Genomic DNA, 18,119 nt, shown 5'->3' with positions numbered 1-18,119 from the left:
AGAGAGAGAGAGAGAGAGAGAGAGAGAGAGAGAGAGAGAGAGAGAGAGAGAGAGAGAGAGAGAGAGAGAGAGAGAGAGAGAGAGAGAGAGAGAGAGAGAGAGAGAGAGAGAGAGAGAGAGAGAGAGAGAGAGAGAGATGATGATGATGCTTCTCAACTGTGGCTCAATAAGCAGTCAGCACAAATGTAACTACACTGAACAAAAATATAAACGCAACATTCAACAATTTCAAAGATTTTACTGAGTTACAGTTCATATAAGGAAATCAGTCAATTGAAATAAATAAATTAGGCCCTAATCTATGGATTTCACATGACTGGGCAGGGGCGGGCTAGGAAGGGCATAGGCCCACCCACTTGGGAACCAGGCCCACCCACTGGGGAGCCAGGCCCAGCCAATCAGAATGAGTTTTTCCACACAAAAGGGCATTATTACAGACAGAAATACTCCTCAGCATATGAAAAAAATCTGGGATATTTTATTTCATCTCATGAAACATGGGACCAACACTTTACATGTTGCGTTTTTATTTTTGTTCAGTGTACATTGTGTTGATGTATTTGTCAACATCAACTGTTGACTAAGCATATTGTTGTGTAATCATATGCTATAAATAAATATAGTGCCACTGTGAAAACAAATTAATCCCATAGTTCAGGTTGCAAGCGTACAGGAGTTTAAAATCTGCTGAGGACAAAACAGTTATTCAAAATGTAACACCTACCACTAAATATTCTTGTAGCTTTACTACAGGTCCATTTATATCTCCAAGGTGCAGTCTTTCTTTTGAATCTGAGGGCTTCAACTCAACCACAATCATTCTTGTCTAAACACTTTACACACACACATTCCCCTGTGCACACACATTCCCATGTACACACATATTCCCCTCAACACACACATTCCCCTGAACACACATATTCCCCTGTACACACACATTCCCATGTACACACACATTCACTGTACACACATTCCCATGTACACACATATTCCCCTCTACACACACATTCGCTCTATACACACATTCCCCTCTACACACACATTCCCCTGTACACACATATTCCACTGTACACACACATTCCCCTGTACACACACATTCCCCTGTACACACACATTCCCCTCTACACACACATTCCCCTGTACACACACATTCCCCTGTACACACACACATTCCCCTGTACACACACACATTCCCCTGTACACACACATTCCCCTGTATTCATTGAAGAAATCTGCTGAATCTTACTACATACAAACACCTGCAGATGTACTGAAAAGTTCATCATTACTCATTGTTTAGGTATTAATCATTGAGTTCAGATCAGAACTCGTGACGACTCTCATTTCACTCAGGATGCTAGGCTACTGCTACTCATATTCATCAGTGACATTAACTTGACATTTATGCATCTTCTATCTGACATTCTCTATACAAGGAATCAGAAACCTCCCACTCTAAAAGAAGATTCAAATTGAAAACACAACCCACACAACATGATAACTGACAAGTTATTAAAAGTAATGTTGAGATGCGCATTACACAGAGACCTCTTATTTCTGCTAAGGTTGCTAAAAAATACTGTATTCAACCTCTAGCATTAATACTTGTGCCATTTGAAATCTAACAACCAGAAATATACTAGCCTAGATATGCTTACATTTCAAGACAAATCCTTATTGCAAAAACTACTCAACTCCATTCTATGCAATTACAAAGCAATTACTAAATTACTATGAGCTTATATACAAAACCTTATCTACCATCAAATTAAAGGATTGTCCTATCACCAAATGTACTAATCTAATTGACTAGTAGCTATACAAATGTATGATCTTAATTTTACCAGTAATGTCACAGCAAAAGAATCCTGCAGCAACAGGATTTGAATGTTTACACTCCAAAAAGGTGCTATTTACAACCTAAAAGGGTTCTTTAGTTGTCACCATAGGAGAACCCTTTGAAGAACCCTTTTTGGTTCCAGGTAGAACCCTTTTCAGTTCCATGTAGAACCCTTTCCACATAGGGTTCTACATGGACAGCCAAATAACCCTTTTGGAACCCTTTTTTCTATGTGTGTAGTTCACAATGTTGCTTGATTGGTGGTTAGGCTATTGAATGGAAAAAATGTGGGTACACGAAAAATTCAATATTGTTAATATAACCATGTTATAGTGCAGGTTTTCAGTGAATTTATGTAAATCATGAAGTTCATCTGCAGGAAAATTCTCAGCAACAAAGGAGTGATCAAATTAAGATCTTCTTGGCAAGCAGATTTCATGGAGGCCTCCTTTTTCTGCCCAGTAACAGAATGCTGAGTAATTTCAGTCATAGCCTCCCACGCTCACCAACCCACGCTGCACTGCTCTTGGTGTGCACCCTGGTCATAATACCAAAACTACCAGCACTTCACAGACGCCCACCACACAACACAACAGACGCTCCATTTACAGTAAATGGGTGCTGTATAAACGGAACCAGAATGAGGGTGGGGGATTCTCTTACCCATAGAGACCCATATATCACAGAAAACACCTCACCCAAGAATCCTTCCTGCTTCAACCAAAAGCTTAACCATCTGATTTGGGTTATACAGTGTGACTCTATCGTTATACACTTCATTGCACTAAACTAACGTTTTTCCATTAGAAATGATATGTGTACTATACGTTACAGGGACTTTTATTATACTGTGCCTTAATGAAAACATTGGGTTAATCAATCTAGCAAACAACCAATGAGGTGCATTTGTTCCAGTTTGTGCAGACATCACCAGGTGGTAAATTAGTTAATAAACCAATAAGAAAGAGAGTTCCAAAGCTCTTAGCCAATAAAAGCTAGTTTTCAGTTTTCCCCTCCCCACTCAGACCCCTCCCAGACAGTCCTAGCAAAATTCTTGCTTGAGAAATTGCTATTTGCTTAGAAGCTATTTTTGGTTTATTTTTTACAATTTTGATTGCAAACAATCACAGTAAGGTACCCACTGTGCACAAACTGGTTAAATCAATATTGTTTCAATGTAATTTGTCAAAGTATTGTGATGTGGAATCTAAGTGGAAAATACATTGGATTTGAAAAAAGTCGTAAACTGTTGTTTTGAGGGTGAAGTTTTTACCACTGAATTATGTAATCATTGTAACCAATTATAAAATATGCCGAATGTTTACCTTTGAAACAATGTCAGATCTTCAATGTTATATGCACTATCAGAATAAAAAAATATTATAGGCTGGGCAGCACCTCCTACAGCTACCCTTTGGTCTCCCATCCAGGGTTTTAACCAAGCCCAGCTTTTATATTTGTTACTGACTACTACCAATGTGATATCGTGAGAATGACTGTTGAGAATCCTCCACTTAAAAATTCAATAGATTCACTGTTGCTATCAAAATCTTTTCAAAGGGTAGGTTTAATAGCGCAAATGAAATGTAACCATACTTTATATGTCATATATCATCAATGATACTATTTAGGGATATATAACATTTGCAAAGTCATCAACAGTTATTGTTTCAATTCAACACAGGGTTCAACTAAAAATAGACAAAGTTTATTTACACTAGATTTAGTCCTATTCTTTATCTTAGCTTTTTGGTTGAGATGGAGACGTGAATCCAGCATATCAATTATTAATTTGTAGACAAACTGGATATTTAATTGTGTTTGGTTGTCAACGCAACCAAATATCAACATTTGAAGGAGATCTTCTGTTTGGATAGTTCCATCTGTGCCACTGACTTAGTCTGGCTTTAATTACAGTTTGTCTACAAATTAATAATTAATATGTTGGATTCACATTTCCATCTCAACCAAAATTCGAAGTTAATCTTGATTTGATTTAGTCCTATTCTGTATTACAGTATTACAAAAGTATTATTGAATTATGTTTGGTTGACAACGCAGAAATTAAAGGATATCTAATGCTTGGATAGTTTCATCTGAGCCACTGGCTTAATCCTATTCTTTAACTTTGAATCTTGGTTGAGATGGAGACGTCAATCCAACATATCAATTATTAATTTGATATTTGGTTGCGTTGACAACCAAACACAACTAAATTATACTTTTGCAATACAGTAAATAGCCTATTAACTTGTTGACAAGTTAACAAATGATATGTTGGATTCACATCTCCAACTAAACCAAAAATACCAGTTAAAGCATAGGATTAAGCCAGTGGCTCAGATTAAACTATCCAAGCATTAGATATCATTAAAATGCTCCATTGTCAACCAAACACAATTCAATAATATGTTTGTTATACAGTAAATAGCCTAAAGTTAAGGCTATTTTACAAACTAATGTAACAGTTTTTATTCAACCTTAAAATGAGTAACACATCCACTGCCACATTTTGAGGTTAGCCTCCTGTAACTATAAATGTATTCTTATGTACTCATAGAAAGCATGCAAAGGTCGCAGGTCTGTGGAGATCTTCACAATTGCTCTAATAATCTGCACAGAATCTCAAACGGCAGAAGAGGAACCATATCTTGGTCATGGACACCTTTAGGTGATCATGTCAAGCTTTAAATAAAATGGATTCCACTTCTGCTTTCAATATGCATATTCCTGATTCATTGGGCATGTTCAGAACAGAATAGTGAATACAGCTTAACAAGAAGCGCAGCAGTATTGTGATAGTCACATAACGCAGTTTAGAAATCATTAGCTCAATCATTTGAAGTGGTAATACGCCTCCGGACATCCATCTGATTTCTATATCATTTAACCTAGCCAACGTCCATTAGTGACCAGTTTCTATTTCTCATCAGTTCTCAATGTCTCCACAAAGTTGCATCTCTTTACGCCCTGTGATAGTAGGATCATCATCAGACACTAAAGAAACTGACAACACAAACGGCACTCGAACATGGATGACCCAGCATATGCTTACCATTCACTCACTCCTGGTCCTCTTCAGAACCCAGACCCTCTGAACACAAAGAACAACAGAGAGACTCCATCCATCTGAAATGGGCCAGTTTCATCACACCATTTCACTGCCCACACATAGCTGAATGCCCCAGTCACACAGCACCCCCACCCTAGGTGCACCACAGATATCCAGATACGTTAGAGAGAGCAAAAACAGAGAGAGCAGCTAGCAGAACACATTCGCTCATGCCTTAGCTGAGTCACCAAAACCACCACTTCCCATCTCTGCATGCCTGTCATAACTCTCCTAATGACTGGTCAAGTTCTCAGGATCCCATGCTGAACCCTGGGAAGGTTGGGTGTGGGAGAGTGTGTGTTCCGAACCTGAGGGGTTTGGGGGTGAGATGAAATTGACCTCTGAATTGGACATCTGTGTGTGTGTGTGTGTGTGTGTGTGTGTGTGTGTGTGTGTGTGTGTGTGTGTGTGTGTGTGTGTGTGTGTGTGTGTGTGTGTGTGCGTGCTTGCGTGTTTGTGTGTGTGCGCATGCACGCACACGTGTCTCAGTTCGACAAATGCATATTCTGCATCCGTCATAGTGATAACCTCACACTAGTGTGTCATGATAGTAGAGTACAGGAGGAGATTGACTCTTTGGCCATTATACATCAGTATCCCAGACCACCGATGCTCTGGGCATGTTATACATCAGTATCCCAGACCACTGATGCTCTGGGCATGTTATACATCAGTATCACCAGTATCCCAGGCCAGTGCAGCTGATCAACCCACCAGGCTCTCCTCCAGAGGGGTCCATGGGAACTAAGGAGCTCCTTTGTAAATAGATACTTCCTCTGCTGCAGTTCCCACACTGGTGGACGTGCTATTCCACATAACACACACACACAGGCTACAGTATATTAGTACATACAGGACAGAACCCTGCCACGGCTTGCTTTAATCAGACTGGTCAGTCTATGTTATGGAAAGAGCAGGCGTTCCTAATGTGTAAAATAAGTATATTTTACACATCAAATGGAAACTGTAGAGACATTATGACTGAGAAATGCTTGCTCAGTGTTGCTGCGTGTAGGAGGATAGGGGGGTTTGGCTGTTTCCACTCAAGTCAATGCTGACTTCTTATTCAACAGAAAGGGTTGTGATCTGATTGCTGTTGTTGCACTTGTCACCTTACACCAGAAATAATTCTATAAGGGAAGACAACTCATAAAAACATACCTGCCGTTCTACCACTAGCAGATATAAGGTGGGCATTTTGAGTGCATGATTTTGGTCCCTAACCAATCCCATGTATCTCAGAAGACAAAGATATCCAGAATGTCACTCTACACAGTCATCTCACCACTGACTCTAACTGTTGACTCATAGCCCTGTTGTTGCTGGTCACTACAGATATGTGCATGGTGAATATTTCTGTGTTTCACTAGATATTGCTCTGTCATGGATGAGTTTATACTATATGTAAAGTCACATACAGATATAGGATCTTCATTTGACCAGTTTCTCACAGAAGAAAAATAATCTTGCAGGAACAAGAAAATGTGAATTATTGTGTGGATTATAATTAATGGATATTTTTGTAGGTGCAAATCAAGTCTGAAATTGTAAAGTGGAAATTACTAACTTTAGAAGCCTTTTTCAACCTCGAATACACTATAAGTTTGCATTTCCTGCTGTGCAGGAATATATATATATATACACTGCTCAAAAAAATAAAGGGAACACTTAAACAACACAATGTAACTCCAAGTCAATCACACTTCTGTGAAATCAAACTTTTCACTTAGGAAGCAACACTGATTGACAATAAATGTCACATGCTGTTGTGCAAATGGAATAGACAACAGGTGGAAATTATAGGCAATTAGCAAGACACCCCCAATAAAGAAGTGGTTCTGCAGGTGGTGACCACAGACCACTTCTCAGTTCCTATGCTTCCTGGCTGATGTTTTGGTCACTTTTGTATGCTGGCGGTGCTTTCACTCTAGTGGTAGCATGAGACGGAGTCTACAACCCACACAAGTGGCTCAGGTAGTGCAGCTCATCCAGGATGGCACATCAATGCGAGCTGTGGCAAGAAGGTTTGCTGTGTCTGTCAGCATAATGTCCAGAGCATGGAGGCGCTACCAGGAGACAGGCCAGTACATCAGGAGACGTGGAGGAGGCCGTAGGAGGGCAACAATCCAGCAGCAGGATCGCTACCTCCGCCTTTGTGCAAGGAGGAGCAGGAGGAGCACTGCCAGAGCCCTGCAAAATGACCTCCAGCAGGCCACAAACGTGCATGTGTCTGCTCAAACGGTCAGAAACAGACTCCATGAGGGTGGTATGAGGGCCCGACGTCCACAGGTGGGGGTTGTGCTTACAGCCCAACACCGTGCAGGACATTTGGCATTTGCCAGAGAACACCAAGATTGGCAAATTCGCCACTGGCGCCCTGTGCTCTTCACAGATGAAAGCAGGTTCACACTGAGCACGTGACAGACGTGACAGAGTCTGGAGACGCCGTGGAGAACGTTCTGCTGCCTGCAACATCCTCCAGCATGACCGGTTTGGCGGTGGGTCAGTCATGGTGTGGGGTGGCATTTCTTTGGGGGGGCCGCACAGCCCTCCATGTGCTCGCCAGAGGTAGCCTGACTGCCATTAGGTACAGAGATGAGATCCTCAGACCCCTTGTGAGACCATATGCTGGTGCGGTTGGCCCTGGGTTCCTCCTAATGCAAGACAATGCTAGACCTCATGTGGCTGGAGTGTGTCAGCAGTTCCTGCAAGAGGAAGGCATTGATGCTATGGACTGGCCCGCCCGTTCCCCAGACCTGAATCCAATTGAGCACATCTGGGACATCATGTCTCGCTCCATCCACCAACGCCACGTTGCACCACAGACTGTCCAGGAGTTGGCGGATGCTTTAGTCCAGGTCTGGGAGGAGATCCCTCAGGAGACCATCCGCCACCTCATCAGGAGCATGCCCAGGCGTTGTAGGGAGGTCTTACAGGCACGTGGAGGCCACACACACTACTGAGCCTAATTTTGACTTGTTTTAAGGACATTAGATCAAAGTTGGATCAGCCTGTAGTGTGGTTTTCCACTTTAATTTTGAGGGTGACTCCAAATCCAGACCTCCATGGGTTGATACATTTGATTTCCATTGATAATGTTGGTGTGATTTTGTTGACAGCACATTCAACTATGTAAAGAAAAAAGTATTTAATAAGATTATTTCATTCATTCAGATCTAGGATGTGTTGTTTAAGTGTTCCCTTTAGGGAACACTAAAATAACACATCCTAGATCTGAATGAATGAAATAATACTTTTAAAAATACTTTTCCTTTACATCGTTGAATGTGCTGACAACAAAATCACACAAAAATTATCAATGGAAATCAAATTTATCAACCCATGGAGGTCTGGATTTGGAGTCACACTCAAAATTAAAGTGGAAAACCACACTACAGGCTGATCCAACTTTGATGTATTGTCCTTAAAACAAGACAAAATGAGGCTCAGTAGTGTGTGTGGCCTCCACGTGCCTGTATGACCTCCCTACAACGCCTGGGCATGCTCCTGATGAGGTGGCGGATGGTCTCCTGAGGGATCTCCTCCCAGACCTGGACTAAAGCATCCGCCAACTCCTGGACAGTCTGTGGTGTAACGTGGCGTTGGTGGATGGAGCGAGACATGATGTCCCAGATGTGCTCAATTGGATTCAGGTCTGGGGAACGGGCGGGCCAGTCCATAGCATCAATGCCTTCCTCTTGCAGGAACTGCTGACACACTCCAGCCACATGAGGTCTAGCATTGTCTTGCATTAGGAGGAACCCAGGGCCAACCGCACCAGCATATGGTCTCACAAGGGGTCTGAGGATCTCATCTCGGTACCTAATGGCAGTCAGGCTACCTCTGGCGAGCACATGGAGGGCTGTGCGGCCCCCAAAGAAATGCCACCCCACACCATGACTGACCCACCGCCAAACCGGTCATGCTGGAGGATGTTGCAGGCAGCAGAACGTTCTCCACGGCGTCTCCAGACTCTGTCACGTCTGTCACGTACTCAGTGTGAACCTGCTTTCATCTGTGAAGAGCACAGGGTGCCAGTGGCGAATTTGCCAATCTTGGTGTTCTCTGGCAAATGCCAAACGTCCTGCACGGTGTTGGGCTGTAAGCACAACCCCCATCTGTGGACGGCGGGCCCTCATACCACCCTCATGGAGTCTGTTTCTGACCGTTTGAGCAGACACATGCACGTTTGTGGCCTGCTGGAGGTCATTTTGCAGGGCTCTGGCAGTGCTCCTCCTGCTCCTCCTTGCACAAAGGCGGAGGTAGCAGTCCTGCTGCTGGGTTGTTGCCCTCCTACGGCCTCATCCACGTCTCCTGATGTACTGGCCTGTTTCCTGGTAGCGCCTCCATGCTCTGGACACTACGCTGACAGACACAGCAAACCTTCTTGCCACAGCTCGCATTGATGTGCCATCCTGGATGAGCTGCACTACCTGAGCCACTTGTGTGGGTTGTAGACTCCGTCTCATGCTACCACTAGAGTGAAAGCACCGGCAGCATTCAAAAGTGACCAAAACATCAGCCAGGAAGCATAGGAACTGAGAAGTGGTCTGTGGTCACCACCTGCAAAACCAGTCCTTTATTGGGGGTGTCTTGCTAATTGCCTATAATTTCCACCTGTTGTCTATTCCATTTGCACAACAGCATGTGAAATTTATTGTCTATCAGTGTTGCTTCCTAAGTGGACAGTTTGATTTCACAGAAGTGTGATTGACTTGGAGTTACATTGTGTTGTTTAAGTGTTCCCTTATTTTTTTTTTGCAGTGTATATATATATATATATATATATATATATATATATAAACAGTCCAATTACACAGGCATGCTATTTGTAAAAGCTTCCTTATGATGAAGTAAAAACTCATTTTCGTGGCTTGAGAAGGAGATATTTCTGTACACATGCTTGTCGTCTGGTACACAGGAAGGGCTTTTTGCAACTGAGATGAGACAATCCTAGATGAGTCGATCATGTTGCTACGGAAGCAGATATATTTCCAGATATACTCTGTCACACACCCACACAGCCATTGAGCCAATCCATCACGGGAAACAGAAAACACTGGAATTACAGGAAGACTGAGAGTGGCAACTATGAATGAATGGATTATGTTTGCCCACTTGGCAACTACATAAAATGTAGAGACATATCAAATGCAGAGCCGAGGACCATTCTACAGCCCTGCAGGAGTTGTGGGTTAAGTTGTGAGTCAGGAGATGAACTGAGTCAAGATTAGTAGTATTCTAGTCTAAACAGAGTTGGTTCTCAGCCAGGTCACAGACCGATTCCTCATTGTGTGCTTAATTACTCAATGTCGGACATGTGGGGGCGAGACTTCATGCATTACATTTTCCCTCCAACCCCTAACTTCCAAGTCCAGACAGAAAAAACCCTACTGTACTGTTTGGGTGATTCAGTGTCTGACCACCAACGATGAGACACCACAGGCGGGACTAATATTAGTCTCTGGGAGGTATAGTAGGGGAGTCAAGCCCTTCTGAGACCCTTAAAGTTGTTCATAACAGGGTGTTAGTGTTATCCTAGCACAGGGAGTGATGTCGACCATAGGGCTGGCTAGAACCCCCCCACGGTTATTGTGCCAGCCCTATGGTCGACATCACTCCCTGTGCTAGAACAACTTTGAGGGTCTCCTCCACTATACCTCTCAGCTATTTTTTTTTCAAGAATATCATTTCCACAAAGGCAGTTTTTCATTTTAACATGAATAGGTTAAAATTAGTAATTATTTTATGAGTAGAATGGCACGGTCGGGAGGAAAAGTTTACTTTCCAAAAGTTCCAACTGGTCAAAACCATTCGTTTTTGAGACAGGGGTGTCACCAAAGCTGTGTTGTATTCATTAAGCATATTGTAACTAATTTTCAGATGCATTATTTTTTGTATAAAAAAAAAAAAAAGACAATTATGACAATGACCATGGTCAATTCTATGACAATTAATTGTTACCCAAAATTCCATAATGGTCACAGCCCTAGTCGACCATGTGTCTACATTAGTCTCCCATAACACATTCTACATCACTATAGTCTGTAGCTAAAAGTAAAACTACGCACCTGCCAACAGCATTACTGGCCAATAAGAATTGTATGTCTAATATGTGTTAGGTCAATCCGTTTCACACAGTAAGTGAGAACTGAAATCCCTCAGGTGCATACTGAATACACACACACACACCCCACACACATACCCCCCACACACACACACCCCACACACAATGTCCTTCTCAGGACAATAAGGCCAGCGTAGGCCAAGAGCTGTCTCCATGTCCTCATTATAATAATCTATAATAACCGGTACACTTTCTCACTGGTCATCCCTTCCTGAGAGAATAGAGCAGCTCACTAGCCCAGCCCATCCCAGCCCGCTCGGCAGGCAGGAAGCATTCAGACAGACAAGGATGTTGGGTGTGACTTCATGGGGACGTCAATATTCAGAGGACTAGCCTAAAATGATAACACACTTCCCATATTCCCCTGAATGAGAGCCAGCCAACATCTGATGATGATTATCCCTGATTACCTCTTTAGTATTATTCCAGTTTACCTATTTGCTTATGGTCTTGCCTACGCCTAGCGAACAGTTTTTAAAATTATATGAGAAAAAAATATTCCATTTTATTTGTAACGGCAAGCCAGACAAAATTAAACGGGCCTATTTATATAATGAATATGAATTCGGAAGACAGAAATTATTAAATATTAAAGCATTAGACCTATCACTAAAAGCTTCAGTCATACAAAAGTTATACTTAAATCCGAACTGGTTCTCTAGCAAATTAGTAAGATTGTCTCAACCAATGTTCAAGAATGGCCTTTTTCCCTTTATTCAGATTACAACCTCTCACTTTCAGTTATTTGAAAAGGAAATCATCTCCCAAATATCACTATTTCTAAAACAAGCTGTCACGACTTCCTCCGAAGCTGCCTCCCCTCCTTGTGCCGCTCCATATCTCATCATTCCATTTGTCTTGTCTTGTCAATTACACACACCTGGTTCATATTCCCCTCATTAGTATGTGTTTAAGTGTTCCCTCTGCCCCCTTGTCCTTGTGGGTGATTGTTCATTGTGAGGATTAGTAGCTCGGTTGAGCTCAGTATTTTGTATTGCCGGGGTATTTTCCCCTTTTGCATGTTTGTTCCAGTGTGCCTGTTTTGCGCACTGGACTGGTTACGCTGGATTACGGAATAAACTCTGTATACTGTGATGTACCCTCCTGCGCCTGACTCCTTCAAATCACGCTTCACAGAATCACCTACCCGCTATGGAGTCAGCAGGAGAGGAGCGCATGCCTGGAGTCGTGGCATGGGTCCAGGAGCATTCAACAATGCTAGCCAGCTTGGGAGAAGCGATGGATCGGGTTCTCCAGGTCGTCCAACGCCTGGAGAGGAGAGGACCCGATCTGTCTAGACCAGCTGGGCAACCGGATCCAGCCACCTACACCCCAGCACCCAGAGGGATCCATATATCCCGACCACGGGAGTTCGACGGGACAGCTGCTCCTCTACCAGGGATTCCTCAAACTGGAGCTCTACTTCTCCAGCATCAGGCTGGCCCCATCGGAGCAGGAGAAGGTGTCCGCCCTCGTCTCCTGCCTCTCGGGGAAACCCCTGGAGTGGGCCAACGCGGTCTGGAACGAAGGAGGAGACGCGTTGGATAACTACGGGGAGTTCACTCGCCTCTTTTGGGCTGTCTTCGATCACTCGCCCAAAGGTTGAGAGGCGGGCGAGTGGCTGGTCCACCTGAGGCAGGGGACGAGGACTGCGCCTTGGAGTTTCGGACTCTAGCAGCTGGGTCTGGGTGGAACGAGCGGGCCCTTATCGACCACTTCCGGTGCCATCTGCGGGAGGACGTCTGAAGGGAGCTAGCCTGCATGGACACCATGTTGTCCTTCACGCAACTGGTGGACATGGCCATCCGTTTGGACAACCTGCTGGCAGCCAGAGGACGTCCTGGAGGGGGTCTGCCCATTCCAGCCCCGGCCGACTCGGATCACGAGCTGATGGAGCTGGGTGGAGCCGCAATCTGAGAGAGCGGAGGACGACAGCACCAGTGTCACTCTGGTGGCACGATGTCGTCAGCGTTCTTTTGGGTCTGGAGGCGGCAGGCAGGGCACTCTCACATCACCCCAGGTATCCAACACCCACACTTGTTCAGAGCCCTCTGCTGCGCACTGTACCCTACCCATCCACTTTCCTTATCACATTGTAGTTCCCCAGTGTAAGGCGCTAGTCGATTCAGGCGCAGCTGGGAACTTTATGGACAGGGCATTCTCACACAGTCTAGGCATTTCATTGGTTCCCCTATCCATTCCACTCCCCATCAGAGCACTTGACTGTCGACCATTAGGGTCCGGGTTTGTTAGGGAAGTTACCACACCAATCACCATGGTTACCCACAAGACTCATTGTGAGCAAGTCACGTTTCTTATCATTGAGTCTCCTGCATTCCCTGTGGTACTAGGTATCCCTTGGTTAGCACTCCACAACTCCACATTCTCATGGCCGCAGAGGGTTCTCACGGGGTGGTCGCGAGAGTGTCAGGGTGGGTGTCTCGGTGTTTCCGTTGGTGCAACCACGGTGGAAAGTCCAGACAGTACCTCCACCTTGTGCATTCCCTTAGAATACCTTGATTTGGCGCACACGTTTTCCAAAATGCAGGCGACCAAGTTACCACATCATCAGGCGGGGGATTGTGTGATAAACCTCCGGGTAGACGCTGTGCCTCCCAGGAGTCATGTTTATCCCCTGTCACAGGCTGAAACGGAGGCTATGGAAACATAGGTCACCGAGTCCCTATGCCAGGGCTTTATACGTCCCTCCACTTCACCCGCCTCCTCAAGTTTCTTTTTGTGAAGAAGAAAGACTGCGGTCTGCGCCCTTGCATTGATTATCGATCACTGAACAAGGAGACTATACGATTGAGTTATCCTCTCCCCCTCATTCCTTCAGTGATCGAGTCAATGCATGGGGCGCGCTTCTTCACCAAATTAGATCTCCGGAGTGCGTACAACCTGGTTCGTGACCGAGAGGGGGATGAGTGGAAGACAGCATTCAGCACAACCATGGGGCATTATGAATACCTGGTGATGCCCTATGGTTTGATGAATGTACTGTCACGACTTCCTCCGAAACTGCCTCCCCTCCTTGTTCGGGCAGGCTTCGGCGTTCGTCGTCACCGGCCTTCTAGCCACTGCCGCTCCATATCTCATCATTCCATTTGTCTTTCATTGTGAGGATTAGTAGCTCGGTTGAGCTCAGTATTTTGTATTGCCGGGGTATTTTCCCCGTGTGCATGTTTGTTCCAGGGCGCCTGTTTTGCAGCTTGTTTTTGGACACAGGTCCTGGAACGGCTGAAGGATTGCAATATTTACCTGGAGCTAACCCTGGAGATAGCACTACTGGGTGATCTGAAAAGTCATAGTCAATCGACCAATAATATAATACTTTTAGCAAAAATGTTTATTTTCAATTTACAATCTGTAGAAACAATGAGAATAGAAGGGTTCAGAACTTTTGTGAAACATCACAGTACAGTTGAAAAATATGGCAAATAGAAATCCAATATGGATGGTGTTAAGAGCTAGATGGGAGGTATTGAATGGAGTCGAAGGATGGGACTAATAACAAATAACAACAAGATAACTAATGTAAAGCATACTGTGTCCATAATAAGTATATAGGTTATAGGTTGAGAGCTTTTGTGAAAGAGCACAGTTAGAAAGATATGGCATATAGAAGCTAACTGGATGGACATCATGAAAATGATCGGAGAGGTTGAGGGTAGAGGAAGTTCAGGAGTAAAAACAAACTAAATAGAATTATTGTAAAATTGACTGTGTCCATAAAATCTAAATAGTATGTATAAGCTAGAAGTAGAGGCCTAAGCATTGTTGTTAACTAGTTTACTCCAATTAGGGAAGGGGTGGTAGGGTTGGAAAGTAATAAAGGGAAATAAATATATGTATGTATATGTAATTATATGTATGTATGTGTGTATGTGTATATATATATATATATATTTATTATTTTTTTGTGTGAAAAAAACATATGGGGGATTGGAAGTGATGCAGACAATTACACTGATGGAAGTTACAATCTATCTGCAATATTAAAGCTGATCTACCCCCTAAAAAAAAAAATACATCTGATGATGACCTTTGACCTACACCAAAGAACCCCTTCTGAACATACTGTAGTGTTTCTACCATGTTGATACTTGTATACCAGTTACTAGATTTGCAACACAATGTCACAGGGCTCAGTACATATAAAATAGACTAGGCGATAACATGTTATCAAGGCAGTTACATTTTCATCTACATTGTATCGACAGTTTTAATAAAGGACTAAAGTATCAATTTACCTTTTAGTTAGCGAGTGACAAAAAGTTTGTGTTAGTGGGAACAACAATGTACGTCATTGTCCATTATGATTTGCCATTGTGAGGCGCTCTCACGTCATATTTGGAAAACCTCTTCCATGGTTTTTGTGAAAACAGTGCCACCTTGAGACAGAGACATAACCCTACAAAATTGTGGAAAGGAAAAGCTAACGTCTCTCAAAATGTTCAATAGATGGCACTAAAACCTAATGTGGCCGATATTGCATCACGAGGAGGATATGAGCTCTTCACGGCTTTATAGAGGTGAATAGATTTTCATTAAAATCAAATAGATTTCAGTTCTTTCCGAAGTATGATTTTAAGGATTTCACTTTGCTATCACTTCATCAACTTTTCAGATTACCTGTTGGACAATACCTCTTTTATTGCTCTTCTCCATAACTGTAGACACATTAAACTAACTATACTCAACATTATCTTTATTCAAGTTGTGAATATTAGAATCTCTATTGCACCACCAGTCTTGATACCAGTTTAAAACCAAACAAGTTCAGACTCCAACTGCCATTTCAACACTACACATGTAGTTTTAATGAATGCAAGTGTCAAGGCCACCACTTCCTCTTCTCTTCTACCCTACAATGTCAGGTTTTTACTGGAAACCAGTCCCACTGACTAAAAACTGACTGGGATGCCGTTGTAAACTGACTTACCATTACAAAACTAGGTTTTAGTTGTGAGCCTTCACTGTTAACTATATACACTGAGTGTACAAAACATTAGGTTCGCCTTCTTAATATTGAGTTGAACCCCCTTTTGCCCTCCGAATAGCTTCAATTTGTCGGCACATGGACTCTACAAGGTGTCGAAAGCGTTCCAAAGGGATGCTGGCCCATGTTGACTCCAATGCTTCCCACAGTTGTGTCAAGTTGGCTGGATGTCCTTGTCACACTCAAACCGGTGAGCCTGGCACCTACTATCATACCCCGTTCAAAGGCACTTCTATTTTTTGTCTTGCCCATTCACCCTCTGAATGGCACACATACACAATCCATGTCTCGACTGTGTCAAGGCTAAAAATCCTTCTTTAACCTGTCTCCTCCCCTTCATCTACACTGATTGAAGTGGATTTAACATGTGACATCAATAAGAGATCATAGATTTGACCTGGTCAGTTTATATCATGGAAAGAGCAGGTGTTCCTAATGTTTTGTACACTCAGTGTAGTGCCACAAGCTCCAATCCCCACCAACTCTCTCTGTTAAGTGTTTTCAGTATGCAGTGACCAGATCTCCACAAGTACAGAAAGACAGACAGTCTTCTGGACCATGACCTCTATCCCGTGACAGCAGACTGTAGCTCCTGTTGATGAAGCTAACCAGAGGGAGGGGGAGTTCATTCTAAATGACAATCACAGATTAAGGTCACCTTTGTGGTTTCTGAGGAGCAATATGGAAATTACTGTTCTATTCACAGTTTATCGGATGAACGTAGCAAGCTAACTGAGCCAGACTTAAACCACATGAATGGATATGAGAGAGAGGGAGGGAAGTCCCAGAGTACTCATTCTGAGACAGAAAATTGGTTCTTTCAGGCTAGGGAAAAGACAGTTTTGAGTTGTAGAGTAAATGTAACACTGAAGGGCTTAAACCTCCTGGAAATGTTTTAACTAGTGGCAAACTGTCCTCATCTCCTGTCCCATCGGAGCAGAGGTGAATGGGCTGAATGGGTTAGATGGGGGTTTGCATTCACCTCTTCCAGTCGTTTTATATATGTGGTAATGAACCATATCTGTCCATCTACAGTAAACTTGGGATATAGGGTACAGTGGTAATGAACCATATCTGTCCATCTACAGTAAACTTGGGATATAGGGTACAGTGGTAATGAACCACATCTGTCCATCTACAGTAAACTTGGGATATAGGGTACAGTGGTAATGAACAGTAAATACAGTAAAACAAGTGCTGCATTCTAGATAGCTCACGCCCCCTATCTTCTTGTCACTCCGCAATGAAAGTATGTGACTCGGCACTCTAGTCTCAGCACAAACATGGGCCCCATATAAATGTAGATAAAGAGTACGCATTCCGTTCCTATTTGGATGGGAAGTATGAAATGTGCGTAACGTGCGTAATAAGACAGTTCTCCAAATGGCGTCGTAAGATTGCCAACGGTTCAAAGACTACAGGATTTTGAAAAGTTTCACACTTTTTTTTTATACAAAAAGGAACAGGAAGCAAGCCTTCTATCTCATGCTGACACCGCATACTTCCCTTTATCTCTGTAAACCGTCCTTTACGCATGAGTGCTTTGTAGTCTCAATTTTTTTTCAAATGTATCAGCCAGCTTCAAACTTGCTTCACTTACCGAAATGTCCATTTCAGAGGGAAGTTATCGTTAAAATGTATCCATAAATATATGTACACAATTAAGTCTTATTGCACCCATTTCATTGCACCCTAGTAGGCCCTTATGAGTACTTCCATTTCCATTCAAGTATTACTGTACGGCTTCCTCAAACTCTGTCAAATATTCGTTCTGTCTTTATTTTTTATGTCTAGCCACTAACTAAAACATATCAAATAGGTTATTTCGTATGTAATTACTACTTACCCAATATTATAAGTAGTGTAGAAGATTTCTGATTTGCGTTAGTTCAGGAACGAGTTGGTTGAATTATTGTTGACCAAAGTTATTTCGACGTTGGCAAAAGTCCTAAAACGGACTAAGCAGTGTCCCTAATTTATCTCAGTCCTGCCTCTTCATGTACATGAACACTAGGCGTTTGCAGTTCTGCAGTCATTC

At 43.0% G+C, this 18,119-nt stretch overlaps 1 long non-coding RNA gene across 1 annotated transcript in view; it reads right to left on the bottom strand.

Moving 5' to 3' along the window:
* The window catches only part of LOC311110623, a 34,126-nt gene extending 16,007 nt beyond the window's left edge, over positions 1 to 18,119 (bottom strand). The window contains exon 1 of the long non-coding RNA XR_014610709.1: positions 17,928 to 18,119. This is a non-coding gene — a long non-coding RNA (uncharacterized lncRNA). The remainder of the gene's footprint in view (positions 1 to 17,927) is intronic.

Source organism: Coregonus lavaretus, assembly GCF_964263955.1.
Source record: "Coregonus lavaretus genome assembly, chromosome: 36".
Lineage (NCBI taxonomy): Eukaryota > Metazoa > Chordata > Actinopteri > Salmoniformes > Salmonidae > Coregonus > Coregonus lavaretus.
Note: the sequence above shows the minus strand (reverse complement) of the source record. Positions and strands in the feature narration are given on the sequence as shown.